Source organism: Vombatus ursinus, unplaced genomic scaffold, assembly GCF_900497805.2.
Source record: "Vombatus ursinus unplaced genomic scaffold, bare-nosed wombat genome assembly UNPS02014810.1, whole genome shotgun sequence".
NCBI lineage: Eukaryota > Metazoa > Chordata > Mammalia > Diprotodontia > Vombatidae > Vombatus > Vombatus ursinus.
The window spans coordinates 1814082-1823823 of NW_020954588.1; positions in this window are offsets into that span (position 1 = coordinate 1814082).

Genomic DNA, 9742 nt, shown 5'->3' on the forward strand with positions numbered 1-9742 from the left:
CCTTCTGGTTATCTACTACTTCCTCACTGCATGGCTGCTGTCTTAGCTCCTGCTCGTCACTAGTGAAACTCTTTTAAAAATATATTTTATTATGAATTTAATCATCAACAAATATGCATATTCTAGAATAAAAAGAAAAAAGAGAATTATTGTATAGTAAACTTCTTTTTCATATAATTTAATTGAAAGCTTATAAAACTTAATATGACAGTAAAAATAATTGTCCTCTTTGTGTGTCCTGAATTTTTGTTTACTTCTATGTATTTGTTTATGTTTTATTTGGTGCTCTTTTCTTTCTTTTTGGTCATCTCTATTACTAATTCCTCCTCAAATAGAAACCCTTCCTTGTAACAAATAAGGAGAGTTAAGTAAAATAAATCAACATATTGGTCATGTTTCGATATTTCCAAATGCATCGTTTATTCTGCATCTCTAATCAACAACATCTCTGCCAAGAGGCAACAGACGTGCTTTATCATCAGTGTTCTGAAATCATGATTGGTTACTACATTTATTAGCATTGTCATGACTAGCAGTGTGCCTTTGAAGGTCTCCTGTTTGTGCATCATTTATCCACAACTGATTATAAGCTCTTTGAGGAGAGAGAATATTATTTCATTTTAAATATATGCATGTGTGTGTGTGTGTGTGTGTGTGTGTGTGTGTGTGTGTAAAGTGCTTAATAAATGTTTTAGGGTTAAGTTACAAATGAATTAGTGGAAAATAATTAATATTGCTGGAGCATATGTGTGTGTGCACTGTACTATATTAAAATACATTTTGTCAGGAAACTTACAGCTGGATTATTCCACAAATGAAACCACAACAGAAAATAAAGAATAAAAAGATCATGTATTTATGACTTGAACACATCAGTCGTTCTTCCTCTGATTTCATTTGGGGGCTGCAATAACAACTGACTGATATTGAATCACTCTGATTCAGGGATTACTTGATAACCTGAATCTGTGATTTTAACATATGGAGATACTCCAGATGTGGAGATTCCCTTCACCAATACAAATCTTAACTCAGTTTATAACTTAGAAAAATGTTGGCTAACTATAACAAAATCTGACCTGCCAGTTGTTTTTGTACTGGCTAGAAGCTAAGAATGGTTTCTACATTTTAAAATACAATAAAACTTTATTTTAAAATGTAAAAACTATTCTTAGCTCTCTTACAAAAATATGTGGTGGGTTGTATTTGGCCCACTGGCCATAGCCTGCTGAACTTTGATTTGTAACTACAGTCCTAGGGTGTTTCTTGAGGTTACTGAGCTAGAATGTTCAAAGGAAGATCTGAATTCAAAGCTTACTGACCACAGACCCTGTGCATTATTCACTCTGCTATGCTGGAACTACTCAGTTCTTTGGCAATTAAAATGTCTAACATACCCAGATCACCTGTACAATGAGGGTCCTAACTATTTGTCCACCTCATAGTCTGAGCCTCTCTCACTTTGTAGACATTAATGAGTCATACAATATTTATATTCAATAGTGAGAGAGAGAGAGAGAATGATGTAGAAACCATTTCTTTTTTAACCACTTCAAGAATCAGAGTTTTTATTTTTCTATTTAGTAGACTATAAATACCCATCATTGTTGAACCATTTCACTAAGATGAATCATTTACCTTTGATATTCTTAAATTAGTGAGAAAATAATCCCATATTTTCTGGAATTAGAAAACTTTATCGACAGTTATTTGGAATTACAGTTTTCCAAAGAAAAGCTTATTTTCCCCTAAAGTTATGCTTCAGTTTCACTTGATTATGGCCCACTGCATAACAAATTAATAGAGTTCAAGACATGTTTAAAATGGTCTGCTGAGCAAAGTCCAAAAAAAAGACCATTCTCCAGAAAATTTTCCATTGAAATTCATAATGTTTGCTATGTAAAATGGATTTTGAATTTATTCTTTGAAGCTATACTTAAATGTTATTTCTTTTACTATTTTCATTTAGTTGTGTAGGCAAGTGAAATTCTCCTCATTCACAAAATCCATTCATTTTACATTGACTACATCTTTGAAGATCCATAGAACAGAAAAAAATGGCAACTTTATTTTTCAAGACTAAAAAAAAATCTTTCTGGAACCTTTCCAGGGCAAGTTTCCTTTGAATTTGGTCTGGTGCCTAAGGATCAGCTGTATATTCTGTTTCTAAGAGAGAGGTCTAACAAAAAGTTGCATCTCTCTTTGTCTTGGTTACAGATATGTGGATCATTTGTCTGTCTTCTTATGTCCATGTTGTCTAATCAGCTATTGTAAATCAAAGAGTTTGCCCTTTAATATCTCCTGGCCCCATACAGTTAGCTCCATATGTCAACTCAGCAGACTTCAGGGAGTCTCCTGAGCATGAGTGCCTGGTGGCAACTGAACTCTATAAACACCTCCTCTATGATCTAGTACCATTGACCCCAGAGTGTCCCACAAGGGACCATCTCTTATACTCCTCAAATGGTATAGACATGCTTCCCTCAACTCTTAGCTGCTGACTCAGTACCAATCTAAGAAGCCATTTTGATTCGATCTCATGGATAGAACTAAAATCTACCGTGTATTGATTATAGTACATCTTTTCTTTCTTATAATTTTTATAAATTAAAAAGAAACTGAAAGTTGTCAGCATGATAAATTATTCTCTTGAATACTTTAAATATTTTTGTGTTTTAGTTTTTTATTATCAAAAATGAATCTTCTCTCCCTCTTATTTCTCACCAATTATAAGAGGGTAGAGGTAGGGAAAGTTCATAAGAAACAAAGTCAAGCAAATTCAGTTCCCACATTGGCTGTGCCCTTGAAATATGTTTTGTTCTCCACCCCAAGCCTATCTTCATCAGGAGATAAATAACATTTTTCACCATTGGTTCTCTGGAATTGTGGTTGTTTAGAGTTGTCTTTCTTTTCCTTTTTGTTTTTTGTCTTTACTAGGTTTTTACTGTATAAATTGCTCTCCTGGTTCTACTTGCTTCACTGCATCAGTTCATATGAGTCTTCCCAGGTTTTTTTTTTCTGAAAAAAAAAACATCCTTTTATCATTTCTGATAGCATAATAATATTCTATTACATTCACTTACCATCTTTTATTCAACCATTCCCCATTGATGGGCACTTCCTTAATTACCAGTTCTTTGACACCACAGAAAAAGAGTTATTATAAATACTTTCTTTCAAATACTTTTACTTGATTTTTAACATCTTGAATTAAGAACTTAAACACAGACTGTTAGCGTTTGACCCTTTAACAACATATTGGCACTCCAGCATTACGTGGACCCTTCTTCAGTGCATTTTACTCCAACATTCAAAGAGTCCACCATTAATGTACCTTGTCAGTAAAATGACCCATGGCATCACCCATTCTTATTAAATAAGTTTTTTTCCCAATTATGATGAGATAATACATCCAGAATAACATTTATTTCTCCAGGTTTGTGGTATAGTTGAAAATCAAGTTCCTGTAATTTTATATTTAGTCTGGCTTGCCACTGGGGAGGTGAAGTTCAAACCATTACAAAAGTGGTCAGCTCCTCTCTGACACATTCTTACTATGGGTGAAAATATTCAATTCCTCAAAGTACAGTGGAATGCTCTTTTCTTATGGGACTATCTTTCTTATTATTTACTTAGGGCTTAGGGGACCTACTCACACTATTTATTCCTTTATTAAAATATCAGTATTTTGATTTTCTTTTTATTTTTTGCCTTTCATCTTCTACCTCTTCCCATCAATCTCCCCCACCTTTGAAAAAGTTTGAAATTATCTTTTGATTTTTAAAGTTCTTTTCTAATTTCAAAGAAGTCACTTTTTTCTATTTAAATTTATTATTTATTTATTTTCAGTTTTTGACATTAATTTTTAGAAGATTTTGAGTTCTAAGTTTCCCCCTTCCCTCACCTCCCCCCTCCTCAAGACAACATGCAATCTGTTACAGGCTATACATGTACAATCATATTAAACATATTTTCACATAAGTCATGTTGCAAAGAAGAATCAGAACCAAAGGGAAAAACCACAAGAAAGAAAAAAAAATGAGAGAGAAAATAGTATACTTTGATCTGCATTCAGATTCCATAGTTCTTTCTCTGGATGTGGATAGCATTTTCCATCATGAGTCTTTTGGAGTTGTCTTAGATCCTTGTATTGCTGAGTAGAGCTAAGTCTATCAAAGTTGGTCATCTCACAATGTTGTTGTTACTCTGTACAATGTTCTCCTGGTTCTGCTAACTTAACTCAGCAGCAGTTCATGTAAGTCTTTCCATGTTTTTTTTTTCTGAAATCCTCCTGCTCATCATCTATTATGGAATAACAGTATTCCATTACATTCATATACTACAATTTGTTTAGCCATCCCCCAATTGATGAGCATTTCTTCAATTTCCAATTCTTTGCCACCACAAAAGGAGGTGCCATGAATATTTTTGTACATGTGGGTCCTTTTCCCATTTTTATGATTTCTTTGGGATACAACCTTAGAAGTGCTATTGCTGGATCAAAGGGTTTGTATGGTTTTATAGCCCTTTGGGTATAGTGCCAAATTGCTCTCCAGAATAGTTGGAAGGATCAGTTTTCAACTCCACCAACAATTCATTAGTGTTTCAATTTTCCCACATCTTCTCCAATATTTATCATTTTCCTGTTTTGTCATGTTAGTCAATCTGATAGGTGTGATGTGGTACCTCAGAGATGTTTTAATTTGTGTTTCTCTAATCAATAGTGATTTAGAGCATTTTTTTGTATGACTAATTTCTTTTAATTTCTTCTTCTGAAAACTATATTCAAATAATAGGTATTCATAAAATTAATTTTCCTCCCACTATTCTCTCTCTTATTTGAGAAAATTGCAGAAAGAAGGAAAGAAAGAAAGAGAGAAAGAAAGAAAGAAAAATAACAAAAACAAATCTTTCAAAATATATCTATATGGTTTGACAAAACAAGTTCCTATACTGGCCATTCCCCAAATGTCTTTTTCTGAATTTTAAGTTCTTTTAATACCTCTCTGACAGAAGGCGAGTGCTATGTTTCATCTTCATTATTTTGGATTAATGTTTTATCATTGCACTGTTAAGAGTCATAAAGACTTTCAAAGTTGTTTTTCTTGATAATGTTATCAATGTGTGCATGTATATATAATATACATATATATGTATAAATGTATGTATATATGACATATATATACACATATACATATATATTAGTTCTGCACACTTTATCATGCTTAATTTCATGAAAGTCTACTCAGGTTCCTCCATAATTATTCATTTAAACACTCCTTATTATACAATAATATTCCATTATGTTAATACATCATAATTTCTTTAGCCATACCCCAAAGGATGGATAGCTTCTCAGTTTGCAATTTTGGGGTGCCATGAAAAAAACTGTTATAAATGTTTGAAATTATAATTTTCTTCTTTCTTTGATTTCTTTAGGGTATAGATATATTACTTGTATAGCTAGGGAAAATAGATACACTAATAAACTGTTGGTGGAGTTGTGAAGTAGCCCAACTATTCTGAAGAATAATTTATAACTATGCCAACAGGGCTTTTGGGCAGATAAGGGGTGTAGTTGATAGAGTGCCAGGCCTGGAATTAGGAAGATGAGTTCAAATCCAGCCTTAGACACTTATTGTGTGACCCTGGGCAAGTCACTTGACTGTTTGCCTCAATTTCCTCATCTGTAAAATGAGCTGGAGAAGGAAATGGCAAACCACTCCAATACCTTTGCCAAGAAAACCACAAATAGGGCCACAAAAAGTCCGAAATGACTGCAACAAAAAAATAACAACAACAAAAGGGCTGTAAAACTGTGAATGCCTTTGACACAGTAATAACAATACTAGGTCTGTATCCCAAAGAGGTCAAAGCAAAAAGGCAAAGTACCCATTTGTACTATATATATTTATAGTAGCCCTTTTTGTGGATGCAAAGAATTGGAAATTTAGGGGATGCCCATCAATTGAGTAATGGTTAGGTTGTGGTATATGATTTTGATGGAATACTACTGTGCTATGTAAGAAACAATGAGCAGGATGGTTTTAGAAATGTCTTGGAAGACTTCTAGGAACTGATGCAAAGTGAAGTGAGAAGAACCAGGAGATCACTGATAACAACAATTCTATAATAGATGACTGATTGTGTAAAATTCAGCTATTCTGATTGATACAATGATTCTAGGTAATTTGGAAAGACTCATGATGAAAACTGCTATCCACCTCCAGAAAGAGAAATGTGAGCTCAGTGCAAATTGAAGTGTAATTTATTCACTTTTTAACATTTTTCTTGCTTTTTGAAGGTATGGTTAACATGGAAATATGTGTTGCATGATTTTACATGTATAATGATTATTGCCTTCTCAGTGGGTGGGAATGGGCTAAAAGAAGAAAAAGAATTGGGTGCCCCAATTTTTATAAAACATTACAAATTTTTTAAAAAAAGGAAAAAAGAAAGAAAAATACTTGTTTGTATCCTTTGACTATCTATTGAGAAATGGCTCTTGATCTTATAAGTTTCAATCAGTTTCTTATATTTTGGTAATAAGACCTTTATCAGAAAAAAAAAAGTTGTTCCAAAGATGTCTCCTGCAGGTATATTTCTTCTAATTTTTAATTCATTAGATTTGTTTATGAAAAGCTTTTAAATTTTATATAGTCAAAACTTGCCATTTTACCTTATATGATCCCCTCCATCCATTGTTTGCTTGTGAATTCTACCCCTATCCATACATCTGAATGGTATTTTTTTTCCTTACTCTCTAAATTATTTATGATATTACCCTCTATATATAAGCCATCTATTCATTTGGAGCTAATCTTTGTATATAGTGTGAAGCTTTGATCTTAATAAAATTTTTGCCAGATTGTGCCTAGTTTTCTCATTAGCTTTTGTCATACAGCGAGTCTTTCCTCCAGTAACTGAGGTTTTTGGGTTTATCAAACATTGTACTGCTATATTTGATTGATTCTGTATATTATGTAACTAATCTATTCTACTGCTCTGTCTCCCTCCCCACCCTTCTATCTCTCTATATTTCATTCTATCTCTGTCTCTCCTCTCTATATTTCTGTCTCTGTCTGGTTTTCTACCCCTCTTTCCTTGTCTCTTCCCTCTTCTTGTATCTCTCTCTCTCTCTCTCTCTCTCTCTCTCTCACCCCCCTGTCTCCCCATCCATCCATCCATCCATCCATCTCTCTGTTTCTGTCTCTCTGTCTCTATCTGTCTCTTTGTCTCTCTGTCTGTCTCTGTCTGTCTCTGCCTCTGTGTCTCTCTGTCTCTGTCTCTCTGTCTCTCTCAGATTCTCTATCTCTGACTCGCATGAACACACACACACACACACACACACACACACCAGTATCAACTTACCTCAGTGATTATAGCTTTATAATATAGTTTGAGATCTAGTATTGATAGACTTCCTTTCTTTCCACTTTTTTTTCATTAGTACCCTGGAGATAGTCATGAGAGGGAAGGCCCTAGTATTAAGATGCCAGTATTGCCATCTAAGGACATTATTTAATATTCCTTATATTTAAAGAAAATATGCACTTCTTTCATTGATCATTTCTTCTCTCATCCTTGTATAGCACTCCTCATAGGTTAATTTGCCTGTTTGCACTTTAATTGCAGGTTGGGTCACCAACCTGCCAAGGTGGATGCTATCACAGGTTTACTCCTCCTTTAGTTCACAAGCACCCACCAGCATACTTCCGATTAATAAATAGCCAGTATAAACTCATTATTTTAGCAAAGCATTTCCTAAAATGTTAAACAAGAACAGTTGGTGTAAGAAATTTCACTCATAGATCTGGAGTACACTCTCCTACAAATACACAAACTTCCATTGGAATAATGGGCACAAAATTAAAGTACATTTATGGTAAGGGATGTGTAGGATGCACATGTGTTCCCATGTAACTAATAACTACTTCTGCTGAGCAGACAACTTAATCGAGCTCCTAAAGTATGCTCCTTTCTTGAGTCAATATCCAGCAATTCTTTTCCTATGAAGAGTTATACACTTCAAAGTTTTCCTCTACCTCCTATGACTACCACTCTGAACTGGGTGTGTACATGCATTCCTGACTGGATATTTCGGCTCCTTATGATTCAGTTGCTCTGATAACTTTGAAAATGTCAAAGAAAAGGAGTAAAGAAAGTACCCCACTGTTTTCCTCAGTACTCTACCTCTGAAAGTTAATCCCAATCCTAAAATCTGCAAATCCTGAACTAGTTTTTTTATTTTATTTTTTTTAATTTTTAAATGTTTATTTTTATAAACTGAAGAGGCATGATGGATTTCTCAGCCAATCACAATGCTTTATTTCTTGACTCAATCACAGTGTTTCTTATTTCATAAAGAGATCACAGGGAAGAGATGAATCTTTTTTTTTGACTATTGAAACTGCTTTGTTTGTGACTACAGAACTGGAAAGGGGAAAATGATATTATGTAGCCCTTCCCTTATATTTATCTTCAATCTCATTCTCTGTACTAACTCATTGTCTGCTTGTCTACAGACAAATTTGGTTCTACCAATAGAAGGTAAGTTCTTTGAAATGCTGATTTTTTTTTGTTTTTATTTTTATATGTGCCTGACATTTTCCCCATCAGTTTCATTCTTTTGGACTGGTTTTTATCATGTTCATTCAACACCAAGTAACTAATCATCCTAAAGGACTGCAATAGCTTTGGTATTTACTAAGCACTTATCAGCACCTTCTCTACAAATTCTTGTAGGTATAATGCGTGTAGTACATTTGTTGTTGTTATTCAGTCATTCAGTTGTGTCCAACTCTTTGTGACCCCATGGACTACACTGTCCATGGGGTTTTCTTGGCCAGGATAATAGAGTGGTTTGCCTTTTCTTCTCCAGGGTTTGAAGTCAAACAGAGGTTAAATGACTTGCCCAAGGTCACACAGGTAGTAAGTGACTGAAGCCAGATTCAAATTCAGATTCAACTGACTCCAAGCCCAGCACTCTATCTACTGAGCCATCAGTACACCTATCTACAACTATGAGGCAATACAAATATTTAATCCCTTTTACATAAAGTGTTTCAAAAACAATTTTACCCAAAGAAGACCAAGGTGAAACTATATATATTTTTTGGAGGCAATCAGATTTAAGTGACTTGCCCAAGGTCTGAAACCAGATTTGAACTCAGGTATTCATGCCTCCAACCATAACTTTTGAACACTACTTGTTACAATAAAATTTGACATAACACACATTCAACCTATGATAAGTCCGAGTTTTATTTCCCAGTACTGGAATTGTACATGAGACATAGTGGGGTGCTATAAAGTATATTTCTGAAAAAGTGGAAATTTGTTGTTGTTGTTTTGTTTTATTTTTCTGTTCTCCTAATGACTAGAGTATTACATCCACTCCAGTCCACTTAGGAAAAAAGCAAGTGCATGAAGAATGTGCATTATATAGATTTCAACATGCATTTAGATGAATCCCCTAGAGAACTTTCCCAAATGGAGAGAGAGACAGAGAGACAGAGAGACACAGAAAGAGAGAGACACAGAGAGACAGAGAGACAGACAGAGGCAGAGAGACAGAAACAGAGACAGAGAGAGAAGAGAGAGACAGAGAGACAAAAGAGTCAGAGAGAGAGGAAAGAGAGAGAGAGACAGAGAGAGACACACACAGAGAGCGACAGAGAGAGAAACAAAGAGAGAGACAGAGAAAGAGAGATACAGAGAGAGAGAGACAGAGACAGAGAGA